The 16,261-nt window shown below is 24.9% G+C and overlaps 1 long non-coding RNA gene across 1 annotated transcript in view; it reads right to left on the bottom strand.

Moving 5' to 3' along the window:
• Positions 1 to 795: 795 nt before the first annotated feature.
• The window catches only part of LOC122499874, a 122,211-nt gene continuing 106,745 nt past the window's right edge, over positions 796 to 16,261 (bottom strand). The window contains exon 3 of the long non-coding RNA XR_006301392.1: positions 796 to 1,324. This is a non-coding gene — a long non-coding RNA (uncharacterized LOC122499874). The remainder of the gene's footprint in view (positions 1,325 to 16,261) is intronic.

The following is a 16,261-nucleotide window of genomic DNA, read 5'->3' as shown; positions in this document are numbered from 1 at the left end:
TTACATTTTCGCCTAATTATAATTTAAATTATAGGTAATAACTTATAAATATATATATAAAACAATTGTTAAACCCACTTATTTGTTGAGTGTTTTTTCTTTTGTAAATTTTCTCTTGTTTTCAAAAAATGTTTCAACGCTTCGATTTAGTTTAGTAAACAAAAAAAAAAGAAAGAAAGAAAGAGAAGAAAGGAATGAATCACAGGCAGAAACTAATGTTTATTCAATTAGCAATATATCGAGAGGGGGGTTTTTTTCTGTCAGAAAATAGTTATGTGATATTCTTAAAACAAGAGAGAGAGAGAGAGAGGGGGGGGGGGAATTCGAGACAAGGTAATAACACATAACTCTTGACAGATCAGATACGAGTCAGTGTACGTTCACGACTCTCTCCTTATCCCGAAGGTAGAAACCCTACAACAGCGATTATGTTCTTTTCAGGGTCGTATCGAATGATTATTCCTTACTATCTGTCATTTTCTTGCTTTCTAAGAAATTTCCTCTCGTATAATGAAAATGTCTCTTGGAATTTTTATAAATATTATTTTTTTTCCTTTTTTTATAACTAATGATGATATTCATCATTTACTGCCTAATGGATATTCATCATTTTCTTTTGCTACTGTGAAAAAAGATTGTTTGTTTTTTTCACATCAAGTTTATTTGAAATTTATTTTAATTATATACCGCGTGTTTATTACCTTCTACCTACAAGTTTAGAATTTTATTTTTAAATAATGATTCGTAATTGTAAAATCTCTAAAATTTATTTGAAAAATGGTTTTTTGTTAGTAGAAGCTAAATAATTTCAATTAGTAAATTAGTAATTTAGTGGTAAAGTCATTAGGTGCTTTTGGCTATGAAATATATTTTATTAGTAATATTAAAAATTAATATTTCATTTTTGCGTTTTCTTCGTGAGACAATATTCTTTTTTTTCTCATTTCCTGCGAAATCCCCCGGTGATTTCACATAATGCTCAAAACTGCTGACAGCATATTTGGTTTACAAGGCCATTTACATCCCTACATTTCGTACGTGGGCAAGATAAACACGATTCGTAGCCAAATTCGATGAGCCCCACACCGCGTCAGAGTCCTCCGGGGTGGAATTTTATGATTGCCGCTCCACCAATAATATATCCAATCCTCCATACCCTTTTTTTCCCTCTATACCTTTAACGTCGCGGTATCCCGTAAAAAACTACATACGTTGTCCTGTTTTTACGTCTCCTTTGGGTTTTGTCGACGTCCTATATTTTTCCCACCATTACACACCTCATAAAGCAGAGCATACCGAAGTGATTATATTTCAGATGGATTCTCTGAAAAAAATTCATAACAATAATTATTATTTATATAATAATACATTATTTATAATATTTATTTATTTATTTGAAAAAAAAATTATCTAATTAAAAATTCAATTATTAGAAAATTTTTGATAATTTTTTAGGTTTGAAACTATAGCAGGGCTCGAACCAGTGAAAGTATTTAAAAATACGGACTTTAAAAATGTTTAACTAATTCAAATCTTTTTGATAAAAATAAAATATGAATTGGAATATATAGTTTTAAATTTTTAATATTATTATAATTATAATAATCATATATTTTGACATGGGAAATTCAGGGAAAAATCAGGAATTTTTCTTAAAAATACTGAAAAAAATTAAATTTTTAGAATTCATAAGAAAATTCTGAATTTTTGGGTATTTTTTCCTTGACTCATAAAACTGTAAACTTACCACGAATTCTAATACAAAACCTTCAATTTTTTCATTTTCTAAAAAAATTTCTTTTTAAATAACTTAAATCTAAAACAACTATTATAAAATAAATAAATTATTTAATGAATAATTTTACTTAAATATTTTAAAATTAATTCAATTTTAAAAGAGTTGCCTTTACAATTTTTATAAATAAATAAACTTCAAACGGTTTTAATTTAAAATTTTCAAAAATTTCAATGTTGAATGAATTTAATTAGAAATTTTAATGAACTTACATTTTTGAAAAAATTTAATAATTCAAAATCTACTAAAATTAGTTAAATTTGTCAATAAATATTTAATTAATTATTAAAAATAATGGATTTGTAGAAGAATTTTAGTTAAAAACAGTAAAAAAAAATTGAATTTTGAAGAAGTTACAAATTATTGCAGAAATTCAAAAAATTCAAATTTTCAAAAGTAATAGAATTCTTAACACAAAATTCAATTATGTTAAAAATTTACAATAAAATCTCGACAAAATCCAAATTATTATCTTTATAAATAAAAAAATTCTTCTTCAAAATTCAATTATTTTCAAAACCTTTAAGAAAATTCTTGTCCAAATTTCAATTATTTTCAAAAATTTTCTTCATTTCAATGATTTTTCAAAATCTACTATTTTAATAAAAAATACCCAAAAGAATTCGATTATTTCAAAACAATTTTAACAAAATTGCACGCAAACATTTAATTTTTTTCATAAATAACAAAAATTTTAATGAAATTACATTATTTTTATAAATAATAAAATTCTTAATTTTAAGAAACATTCAATTGTTTAATAAATTATTTATTTTTGTATTTAAATAATTGAATTCTCGTAGAATTTTCTAGTATTTTATTTTAAAATAAATTTTTATTAAAAATTTTAAATAATAATTGAATATTAAAAATGTTAGAGCGTTGTAGAATTTCAATTATTTTTAACAAAATTTTAATAAAAGTTACACAAAAAAATTCAATTATTTTCTATAATTTTAATAAATTTTTTTAAACAATTCAATTATTTTTCTAAATAGTAAAATCTTTGTACAAATTCAATTATTTTCAAAAAAATTTTAATTGAATTCCTCGGAAAAATTCAATTTTTTAAAAGAAATTTTTAGCACATTTCAAAAAAATTCAATTTTTTTCTAAAAATTCAATAAATTCTTCGAAAAAATTCAATTATTTTTACAAGTAGTAAAATTTATCACAAGAATTCAATTAATTTTATAAACAGTAAAATTCTTTGCAGGAATTCAATTATTTTCAAAACAATTTTAATTGGATTTCTCGGATGAATTCAAATATTTTTAAATATTTCCATAAATTTCAATTATTCCCTAAAATTTTAATAAATTATTCGAAACAATTCAACTATTTTTATAAATACTAAAATTCTTTGCAGGAATTAAATAATTTTTAATCCAATTTAAATAAAATTACACGAAAGAATTTAATTATTTTAAAAAATTTCTATAAAATTTAATTTCTACAAGAATTTAAAATTCTCTAAAAATAATTCAATTATTATTCTCAAAATATTTTTAAAAAATTCTGTATGAAAATTAAATTACTGTCAATCCAATTTATAAATATATTCGATAAAAAAAAGAAAGAATTCAATTATTTTCAAAAAATAATAAAATTTTTCTGATAAATTCAATTATTTTGAATATACCTACTTCATTTTAATAAAATTTTTTACAGAAATTAATTTATTTTCGAAACAACTTTAATTAAATTTCTCGAAAAAATTTCATAATTTTCAAATATTTCTATAAAATTCTTCATAATAATTTAATTATTTCTTAAAATTTTAATAAATTCTTTCGGAACATTTTCATTATTTTTATAAATAGTAAAATTCTTTTTATGGAATTCAATTATTTTTATAAATAATAAAATTCATTGAAGAATTTTAATTATTTTTAATATAATTTTAATCAAATTTCTCGAAAAATGCAATTATTCAAAAAAATTTTATAAACATTTTAAAAAGAAAATTTTAAAGAAATATTCAATTGTTCAATAAATAATTTACTGTTGTATTTATATAATTGAATTCTCGTAGAAATAAATATTAATTTGAAAATGAATGTTAGTTTAAATTTTAAATAATAATAGAAAATGAAAATATTTATTATTTGTTAATCATAATTTTTTTTTTAATTTTCTAATTTCTAATATTATTTTATTATAAACTATGAAAATCATGCATATTTTCGATTCGTCAAACAATATTTTTTAAAGGAAGAAAACAATAGCTTACACAGAAACTAACTTCAAAGTGTGGACAAGAATGAAAGACGAAGATTATTATAGTTAATAATATTAAAAGATTAATTAATTGTTTGGAAATTGATTTGCAATTTAGGGAAATTACACTTTTTCTGACCAGCACACTCGTATACCGATCTTTATTTGAGATTCACAATGAAACTCGGGGACGTATCAAAACTTTTGTAATTTAAACTTCACTGAGTGTGAACCTCATTTTCACACTCTCCGCGTAAACAGCTTTCTTCGCTGAATTTGCCGATAGGTACAGGGAACACATTTACTGAAAGGCTCTCATAGTTCACACTTTCGAACTTTAGATTTGTGAGGAAATTTCACTCACTATTAAAATAATTATAGAACGTTATTTATTTTTATTATTGTTATTTATTATTATTAATTCTAGTTTATGCAAATATAATCCCTCAATTTTAATTTACGACTAAAATTATAAATATTATCAACTTGATAACTTAAATTTGGTTTTTAGTCAAATTTTTTAAAAGTGTATTTCTTTTCTTTAAATTCTTTAAAATTTAAAGAAAGTCTTGGCCCAAACTTTGCGCAAAATAAGGGCAATTGACCTAGAGGTGAAAAATAGGTCAGCTTTGACCTAAATTCTGACGTAGCTTAATGCCTATTTGGGTCAATTTGGTTCAAGAAAAAAAAATGTTCTCTGGATCTAGTAGTTAAAGGTAGTGTAGCAAAGGTTTTTCGAAGTAATTAAGTGAGAGTTTCGGTGTACATAGGGTCGCGAGGGTGACTATATGTGGTAACTTTAGAGGTTAATAACTTAAGGGGGTTGGCTGACTGCGAGTGAATATGATATTGTTATGGGGGGTTCATAGCACTCTACACCTACCAAGTACGATCCAAATGTTCCGTGAACTCTACACCAGCTGATTAGCCTCGTGCCACGCGTTATTAATCCGCTAACTCACAACCCCACCTCCATTCTCATAACGTAACCTCTAACAGTCTAACGAGCTCATACCCCCAACTTACACAAGTAAGCAGAAACCTTGTTGTGGCTCCTCAATTTTTCACCTGACTAGAAGGGCTAATTGAATTTCCTAACCGACGATATTATTTCTTTCGTTTTTTTTACTTTTTTTCTATTCCTTGCTTTTTTAGCCTTTCAATTTAGAAAATAAAATATAATTCTAATAAAAATTAGAAAATAAAAAAATATTTTAATTTATACTATTAAATACTCTTTGGTTTTTTCCTCTCTTACGATAACATTTTAATGGAAATGAGAAGCGTCCCCCCACTCCTCAAATGCGCATAGTGTTCCTTTCCCAATTTCGACAATTTAATAATTTCAGAGGGCAGTGAGAAGCGCCCCCCACTCCTCGAAGGCGGAAAGTGGGGAGACGCTTCTCTATAGTTCAAGGCTTGAAATTCAATTCAACTCCGCGAAATTCAACTCAAATAAAATTCTTGGCAAAATGTAAATTATTAAACTAAATGCGAATAAATATATAAATAGTAGAAAAAGGTAGTAAAATAAAAAGAAAATAAACTCGATTCGAAACAAATAGATAATTGAGCCCTTGAAAAATTGATATTCAGGAACGTTTGTCAACGACCATTTGATTTGCAATTCATATGTCGTGAAGACAATGTTTATTACATTCATAAACATTGTTTCCCGTGACTGAAAACATATATATCATCGTATCATTGATTTCATAATGCGGTATCGAGTAGGCAGAAGAAAATTTAATCGCAACATCACCCGGATTCATTATGTCCTGCTGATGGCGATATCGATTCGTTTCGATCGACTCGACTCGGCGCATAAATCGACACGCGGACATGATCATATATAGCATTCCAATACTGTTGTAAATGAATAATTTATTGTCCATCACACGGTGCTTATTAGATTTTCTTAATCAATTTTTTGCCACAAAAATTTAATTTTGTTTTTCCTGATTTTCAGAAAAAATTTTCACTTTTTCCCTGATCCTAAAAAATATTCTGATATGATTAGATGCTCAAAAAAAGATTCAATTATTTATAAGAATATAATAATAAAATATGAAGAAAGTGATCACACCGAGTCTTCGACTCGGAGTGATCACTTTCTTCATATTTTATAATAATTACAGATTTTTATATTTTTTTACATTATAATATAAGAATACTTAATAACTTCTTCAAAATAATTTTCATCATTTCAATTGAATTATTATTTTCTACAATTTTTTTACTAACATTCTTCTTTAAATCAATATATTAATTATATTAATTATATTTTAATATTATTATATTTTTTATTATTATTATTATCAATATATCATTTTTAAAAATTTTCAAAAAAAGTTCTTTGACAATTTTCAAATTCATTTGTCTACAATTCAATTCTACGAAATTTCGATTATTTAGAAATTCTTCAATTAAATGTACATTAGCAAATAAAAACTTGAACAAATTTTTAAAAATTTCGATTGAGCTTTTTGAAAAAATTAGTTACATAGAATTTTTAATGAATAAAGTTAATTAAATTAATTATAAGTATGAAAAATTCAGATTTTCAAAGATTTTAATTTGACACCTTCACAAAATACAATGATTTCTAAAAATTGCAATTATTAGTATAACTTCTTCAAAATTCAATTATTAGAAAATTCTACAAGAATTCAATTATTTAAATACAATTTTGGACGAATTTTAATAACATTTTTAAGAATAATAAAATTTTTCGAAGAATTCGATTAAAATATTGTATAAAAAATAATTGAAATTTTGCAACGAGTTTTATTATTTATGAAAATAATTGAATTTTATAAAAAAGTTTCAAAAGATTGGAATACAATCAAAATTTTTGTTTAATAATTAAATTCTTTTGGAAAATTTTATTAAAATAGTAGAATATAATGAAAATAATAAATTGTATTTTATTACTTTTGAAAATAATTGAATTATTCTTTGTCATGAATACTATTGTTTATAAAAATAATTGAATTTTGCAACGAATTTTATTAAAATTCTTGAATAAAATTGAATTTTGTCAAAGAATTTTGCTATTCATTTATTAAGATAATTGATAATTAATTAATTAATAAAATTCAATTAAGATAATTAAAATGTTGACGATATTTTTTTTAGATTTTTTGAAAAAAATTGAATTTCTGCGAAGAATGTTATTAATTTTGAAAATAGTTGAATTCTTGAGATAAATAATTGAATTTCTGGAAAGAATTTTAAATATTTATAAAGATACCTAATAGTTGAACTCTTTCGAAGAATTGAGTTAAGATTTTTTAAATTAAAACTAATTTCAACAAAAAATAAAAAAAAAATTTGTCAAAAAAATACTTCATTTAATGATTTATAAGAAATAACTTTGTCAGTTCTTGTATAGAATTAAGTCATTTAAAATGAATTATTGTCAGAAATAGAAGAAAATTAAGATTTTTTTTAGAAATTCAGAATTTCTATTAGAAAATATATGAAAAAAAATATATATAATAAATTTTGTAAAAGTATTTTACAAATTGGGGAAAAGGGCAACAAAGCAAAATTTTTTCTTGACTTTTCCCTGAATTCCCTGATTTCACTGACCTGTGGCAACCCTACTGTTAATATAAAATAATAACCATTTCACAATAAAATATAGATTGAAGGGGTTATTGTCATCATTTTACAATAAAATATAGATTGGAGGGGGTATTGTGGTCATTTCACAATAAAATATAGTTTGGAGAGGGTATTTTGGTCATTTTACAATAAAATATAAATTGGAGGGGTATTGTGGTCATTTTACAATAAAATATAAATTGGAGAGGGTATTTTGGTCATTTCACAATAAAATATAGTTTGGAGAGGGTATTTTGGTCATTTTACAATAAAATATAAAGTGGAGGGGGTATTAGGGTCATTTTACAATAAAATATGAATTGGAGGGGGTATTGTGGTCATTTTACAATAATTTTATTCTATTCCATTTTATTTTCGATTTCTACTGTCAAAAGTGAAAAAATAGTCGCATTTGGCGTAAAGTCGAAGTTCACTTGGGGTTCAATCGAATCTCGACCTTATGGCAAAAGCAGCTAAATAGATTTTATTTTACTTTACAAAAGCAAATTAATTTTTTCTTAATAAAACTATTTGAAGAGGTTAAAATTAAAATTTTTTAAATAAATTAATTTAGAGAGGGTTAAAATGAAAAATTTCTTTCGAATGAATCGATTTGGTTCGGTAATTGAAGTAAACACGTGGCTATGGGATCATGCGCTCGAGTATCGTAACAAGGCACCTGAGCTGCGTAAGGTTACATAAGCGTTAAAGATTAGTATCTAATTTCAAAAATGATTCCTCCACTTTGTAAGGTGTATGTTCTGTTCAATTTTACCATTATTGGTCTGCAACTTATCCTATTACAATTATTCGAAAACGCATCAATTAACTTCTTTTTAAATAAATATTTAATTATTATTTTTCCATAAAAATTAAGATTCTCAAAAATTTCAAATTCAAACCTTTTTTAAATTTCACAACCTATAATAATTGACGCTGTTATATTTTGAGTTTGACAGCTTCGGTTCGAAATTCCGATAAATTGTAAAGTAAAATTGAAAATAACTGACAGTCTTATCAAAGTAAAATCAATTTACATAATTGACCCCCAGTCTCCAGGCACTTTTTTTCTACCTCGTTTCGCATTAAATTATAACTGTAAAATTGTGAAAAGAAATACAACTTTATTGATTTATTCAGTATAAAAAATGAATGGTATTTTCTAACTCAACGATTTTGCCATTCGCTGTACTGCTAATGCTTATGTGCAACCGATAAATATCTCGATTATCAGAGAGGTGAAAGTCATAAAGGCATAAATCATACGCAGAGTAATCATAAATAATCAATATTAATGTTGATAGGTATATAGAAATTATCATATAACCATCGCGCAAACTACCGATTATTTATCCGCCAACAGTAGCTGCGAAGCAAAACTATTACAGTATAGAGGAAAAATGAAAGGAAAGAGAGGGAGGGAGGAATGAAATAAAGGAGGGAAAATAAGAAGAGTTAAAAGTGAAAGAAAGACACGCAATATCGTTTTATATCAATTTCTTGCATCGAAAATCCAGCGCGCAGAGAATCACACATATGACTTTGTGTTTCCTTATACGGATTCGCAAATCAATCGTTTATTGTAAAACTTTGTGTGAGACGCCGACAATTCCTTTCGATAATTTACGAATTTAAATAATCTTTCCGAGCTGACGCGCATCATCCTTCTATATAATATACTTTGACGATGTCGGCGTCGCGGTATTTCAGAATTTATTATGCCATTATGTATTCAATAAGTACACGCTGTATTCATATATTATGGAACACGTTCGCGGTATCGATGGATTGAAGTTTGTTTATAGAATAAACCACTCTTCTTGTAATAAATGCCGTCTTTCTTTTTCTCCCCGGACGCTTTTATATGTTTTATATCAAATATAAATCAATGATTAATATTTCCCTTAGTTTTGATTTGTGCGCTCAACTGGAAAATACCTACTACCATATTTCAAATTGTGGTATAAAATTATTAAGAAAATGGAAACAAAATGGTATAGCGAAACCCATGCAGAAATTGAGATTGGAATTTTATGGGGTCCTAGCCAGAATTCCCTATCTGTAGTGGGGAACTGATTAGAGAAAATCGTTAGAACCCAACTACTTTCATAACGGTCGGCAGATGGGGTATAGACTAGAATATCTAGTCGGGAACTAGTATTAAAACTAGCTGTGTGTTGATAGGGCCCCGACTAGAATTTTCTAGTTGACTTTTAAAAATTATTATTTTTCAACTTAACCTATTTATAATTAAATTCTTCATTCATATTAACATTATTAATGAATGTTGTACACGAAAAACCTGAAACTTGAGTTGAAAAATCTCGTGCCCATGGGGGATCGAACCTTGGACCTTGGGGACTCCAGTCGGATACACATACCTCCCGGCCGTGATAGCTTGGAAGCACCTCCGCTTAAATAACATCCCGTGCAGCAATTCACCATTTGCCCCTATCTCTAGTAGGGCTCTCGCTAGATTCTAACTAGAATCTCTAGTCTAGAAAAACTAGTCGGGTTCCAATCAAATTCTAGTTAAATAATTTTTACCAGCATTATTTTTTAAAAAATTTTGCATATTATTTAATTATTTCATTTTTTAACATATTTGAAACCCAATTTTTAATATTGTAGAACATTCTTACATAAAATTCCAATAAAACAATTTTATTAAATAAAAATCTTTTATTTAATAAGTAAATTAAAAGAATAAGACACAAATAAATATTAATTATGTGAGTATAATTAATTTTTATTACCTAAATATTGTAATATTATCCGTAAAAATAATTATTTAAAAATATATGTAAGTGCAATTATACTTTAAAATGTTTTTGACAATTCATAAAAATATTTATTTATAGAAAGACAATTTATGTATATTACTTGTACACTAGTTTGTCGCTAGTTGGAAATCAATAAGGTCCTAGTGAGTTTTTCTAGTCTGAATTATCTAATAATTTCAATTAATAATAATTCTTTATAATCTAATAATAATTTAAATTAAAAAATTATAAAGTTATTAAATTATTTAAATTATTAAAATAATAAATAATAATGTCAATTAATAATAATTCTTTATAATACAAAATTAGTAATAATAATTCTTTAACTAGAATTTGATTGGAAACCGATTAGTTTTTGTAGACTAGAGATTCTAGTCAGAATCTAGCGAGGTTCTAGACAGATTTTTCTAGAGTAGATTTTCTAGGATGGTTCTAATCAGAATCCAACATTTGGTAGGGACAAGTAGGGAAATTTCTACATGGGAATCATAAAAAAATGGTACAAAAATGGCATAAAATGTCACAAAATGGCACAAAATGGTACCAATATCCGAAGAATCACCTGTATAAAAAAATGACTAATTTATTGTATACAAAGAGAGAAGAAGAAAGAATTTGCAATTATTTGAATTGTTTTTTGAATAAATGAAATTCGCAAATTCGCATGGAGAACTAACTCTGTTTCAATATTGAAATGTAGAGCTTAAATTTTGGATAGATATACAAGTAGATAATTGATAGACGATGCAGGAACGAGATGTGTATATACACTTGACACAGCATCCTGTGGAATGAGTCAGTTACTCCCGTGAATCATCCACTCGAAACTGTTCTGAACCTGTCCACACTGTTTGTACTTACTCGAAAGCTCGAATCTCGTTCCCGATTTCAACGGATCGAGCTGTACGACTGACCCTTGAATGTAATCAAACGTAATTACCAACCAGTGCGGTCCGAGAATTCACTATGTAGATTACAACATTACCCATAAAACCCAGAAACCGATCTGTCCAACAACTATACGCAGAAATTAATGAGAAAAACCATATAAAATGCAAATTTCCTAAATGAAAATCCATCTAAATTTATGGTCTTGGATATTCTGTAATTTTTCTGCCATTTTCAAAAAAATGCAACTCTTTTCGACTTATTTTCAGAAAATTGCAACTTTTTACCTATTACTACTGCAACAAAATACCATATTTTTAGTATATTTTTAAAAATTTGCTTTTTTAGACTTATTCAAATTTTAGAGAATTTGTATTCATATTTATGATTAAAGTTAGTCAAAAATGTGATTTATTTTATATTTTTCAAAAAATCAATCATTTTTAAACGATACAAATTCACGGTTTTCTTGAAAGTAACAAATTGATACTAAAAGTGGATCAAATTGATGCCAAAAGTTTGGATCAATTTTTTATTTGATCCACAACTTTGGTATCAGTTCGTTGCAATCTGGATACTTTTTAGTTATCAGTGTCACAGTAAAACGTGAGGTGTTAAAAAAAAAATGCAACAAATTTAGCTTTTCTAGGGAGAATAGTAAGTTAGTAAGTTAGTTACTAACTTAGTTACAAACTTACTAACTAACTTAGTAACATATTTACTAAATTCAATTCTGTTAAAAAATTCCAAAAAAATTCTCGTCAAAATTTCAATTCTCTTTATAAATAATAAAATTCTTCTCTAATATTTAATTATTTTACAAAATTTTAATCAAATTCTTGTCAAAATTTCAATTATTTTCAAAAATTTTCTAAAATTCAATGATTTTCAATATCTACTATTTCAATAAAATTTTCCAAAAGAATTCCATTATTAAAAAAAATTTCAATAAAATTCTACTCAAACATTGAATTATTTTCATGAATAATAAAATTTTTTACAGGAATTCAATTATTTACCAATTTTTTAAATAAATTTCTTCGCAATAATTCAATTATTTTCATAAATAATAACATTTTTACAAGGATTCAATTATTTTTATAAATAATAAAATTCTTTTAGGAATTCAATTATTTTCATAAATAATAAAACTCATTGCACAATTTAAATTATTTTTAATGCAATTTTTATCGAATTCCTCGAAAAATGTAATTATTCATAAAAATAATAAATAATAAAATTCTTCTCCTAAATTCAATTATTTTCAAAAATAAATTTCAATTTTAATAAAATTCTTGTCAAAACTTCAATTATTTTCAAAAATTTTTCTTATTTCAATTATTTTTAATATCTACTATTTTAATAAAATTTTCCAAAAAGAATTCAATTATTTAAACAAAATTTTAATAAAATAAATTTCACAGGAATTCAATTACTTACCAATTTCTTTATAAATTTCTTCGAACCAATTCAATTATTTTTAATTTTTAATGAAGTTTCTCAAAAGAATTCTAATATATAAAGAGAATTGACAAAAATAGTTATAAGAAATTCAATTATTTCAAAAAAAATTAATTAAAATTCAATTAAAACTTCTATTATTTAAAAAAATGTTGACAAAATTCTTTACAAAATTTAGTTAATAAAATTGCAATTTTAATACAATTTTCCTATTCAATTCAATTATTTCCAATACAATTCTTCTTAAAAATTCAATTATTTTCATAAATAATACATTTTTTAATGAAAATTCAATTATTTTTGTAAATAATTCAATTCTTCACAAGAACTCAAACATTCTTCCTATAGGAATACAATTATTGTCAAAAAATTCGTAAAACTCTTCGAAACAATTCAATTATTTTCGTAAAAAATAAAATTCATGGAAACAGTTTAATTATTGAAGAAATTTTAATAAAATTCTTTAAAATTTAAAAATTTTCTTTAAAATTCTTTAAAAACAATTTTAATAAAATTGTACGCAAACATTTAATTATTTTCATAAATAATACAAATTTGCCAGGAATTCAATTATTTATAAATTTTTTATAAACTCCTTCGCAAAAATTCAATTATTTTCATAAATAATAAAAATCATTGCAGAATTTCCATTATTTTTAATGCAATTTTATTCGAATTCCTCGAAAAATGTAATTATTCTTAAAACTTTAATTAAAATTCGTCCAAAGAATTTAATGATTTAAAAAATTTGTTGATAACATTTTTTATGAGAATTTAATTTCAAGAAACATGAAATTAATCAATTATTTATTTTTGTATTTAAATAATTGAATTCTCGTAGAATTTACTAATAAAAATGGTTTTTCATTTCATAAAAATGAATTTCTGTTAAAATTTTAGATTATAATTAAATGTTAAAAGCATTATAACGTGGATTTTTAGAAATAATTAAATTTTGAAAAAGTTTCAAATTAAAAGCATTGAAATTCTTAAGTGTTTATATTTTTGACAAAAAATTCTGTAGAATTAATTCTTTTTAAAAGTTTAACAGGATTTTTATTAAAATTATTTCAAGTTTTTATTTTTCAATATATATTTAATTGCAGAATTTCTGTATATCTAATTAAAATTTTGTAAAATTGAATTGTAAACGAATGAATTTAAAAATTCTCAAAGAACTTTTTTAAAAATTATTAAAAATAATGGATTTATTCAAGAATTTTAGTTGAAAGCACTAGAAAAAAATTTACGTTTAGAGAAGTTGGAAATTATGGCAGAAATTCAATTATTTTCAAGAGTAATAAAATTCTTCTTAAGGATTCAATTATTTTTACTAATAATAAAACTGATCGTAGCTTTTCAATTATTTTTCATACAATTATAATTCAATTCCTTGAAAAAAGTAATTATGTTCATGCAAGTTTTAATAAAATTCGACAAAAGAATTCAATTATTTAAAAATTTGTTAATAAAATTCTTTTTGAGAATTGAATTTTGAAAAACATTCAATTATTCAATAAATTATTTACTTTTGCATTTAAATAATTGAATTCTCGTAGAATTTTCTAATAAAAATTGATTTTCATTTCATAAAAATGAATTTTAGTTAAAATTTTAGATTATAATTGAATATTAAAAGCAATATAGTGTGAATTTTTAGAAATAATTGAATTTTGAAATGAATTTTTTTTGAAAAAGTTTGAATTTTCTTTTATATTATTTAAAGTTTTTATTTTCTAATATGCATTTAATTAAAGAATTTAGGAATAATTGAAATTTCGTGAAATTGAATATTGTAAAGAAATGGATTTGAAAATTGCCAAAGAACTTTTTCGAAAATTATTAAAAATAATTGATATAAAATAAAATTGTATAGTTAAACATTTTTGAAAATAATAATTAAATTGAAATAATGAAAATAATTTTGAAGAAGTAGAATATTCTTATTATATAAAATAATGATTTTATTACTTGGTCATCTTTACTCTCTAAATTTGAATTAGTAAAAATGTTTACTAATTTGAATTAGTGACTGACTTTTTGCTTTTGAATTAGTAAATTTTACTAATAAGTAGTTATTTCTACTTATGAAATAGTAAAATTTACTAATTGAAAATCAAAAAGTTAGTCACTAATTCAAATTAGTAAACATTTTTACTAATTCAAATTTAGAGAGTAATTATTATAAAATATGAAGAAATTGATGACTCCGAGTTGAAGACTCGGAGTTATCGATATCTTCATGTTTTATAGTTATAAAAAAATGTAATGAATTAAAATTTCATTCATTTAAAAAAAAAAACATCAAAATTGATTATTTAAATCTTTTTTGGTGTTAATTTAATCTGCCACACTTTTTAATACCTCACGATTTACTGTGGTTGTAATTATTTTTATAATTTTCTTCCTTCACTCGGCATGGAATAAGGAACCATTTTTTTCAGCAATAAAATTGAAGAAATTTTGTTACGCGAAAATTGAACAGGCCGATACTCACACTCACACGTATATAATATGCAGGGCTGACCGAAGGGAACCTTCTGTGTCCTTTGCGTCTTGTATAAGATAAAGAAAGTAAAAGAGCACCGAAATAAAAGATATGGAAACAGAATTGAAAGAAGGAAGAGGATTTTTAGGTATATTTTGGGTGAATTGAGGAAGGCGGCCTTACAAAGCGTACCGTAAATCCGCGCCAGGTTCGACACTCGACATTCCCTTCTTCTTCTCCTCCGCCTCTCGCTCTCACTCTCACGTGCCAAAATATCCGGTAACCCTCTTTCTCACCATCGACAATTCACCGAATACGTTTAAAGGGATTAAAAATAATAGGCAGTCGAGACTCTTTTGCGATATATAAAATTGAATCGCGGAATTCCGCGAGGTCCTTTCAAAGAGGGACCTCACTTATTAGGGGCCTTTCTCTCTCGGGGTCTTGACTTTTGTGGCACGCTCAATGTGCGGACTCCTGACAGTCTGGCGGGCAAACTTTATGTTACTCGTTTCACAAGACCTTCAAATAAATAGCAGTCAGCAGGACTTACCTTTAAATCAAGATGTAAGTATAATGACTCGTATCTCCCGAGTCTTCAAAGCGATTATACCACTGTGCGAAAGATTTTACTCGGATACGCATCGTTCACCTAAATCGTTGGTCATTTAAAGTAGTTTTTTTCCTTTTTTTCTTTTCAATATTTTCCCTCGCACTCGAATTATTAAAGGAAAAGAAATTTCCATTATCGAAATTGAACGATAAGCGAAAACTGAGAGTGAGTTTTATTTTTTAGCTCCTTGAGGCAATTCGTAAAAGTGACAATCCGTAAAAATGACAATTCTGAAATGAGATAAATAATTTGAAAAAAAAATGGTTTCTAATTATGTAGAAACTATTACAAATATAGTTAGTCACTATTCACTAACGATTTTGTAACGTAGACACTCGTGTGCTCCAGTTCCATTTATGGTGAAAAACTGCAGAACGCCCTTGTAGGCGATACATATAATGTTC

Source organism: Leptopilina heterotoma, unplaced genomic scaffold (genome assembly GCF_015476425.1).
Source record: "Leptopilina heterotoma isolate Lh14 unplaced genomic scaffold, ASM1547642v1 Lhet_177, whole genome shotgun sequence".
In the NCBI taxonomy this organism is placed as follows: Eukaryota; Metazoa; Arthropoda; class Insecta; order Hymenoptera; family Figitidae; genus Leptopilina; species Leptopilina heterotoma.
This window is presented reverse-complemented; position numbering and strand designations above follow the sequence as displayed.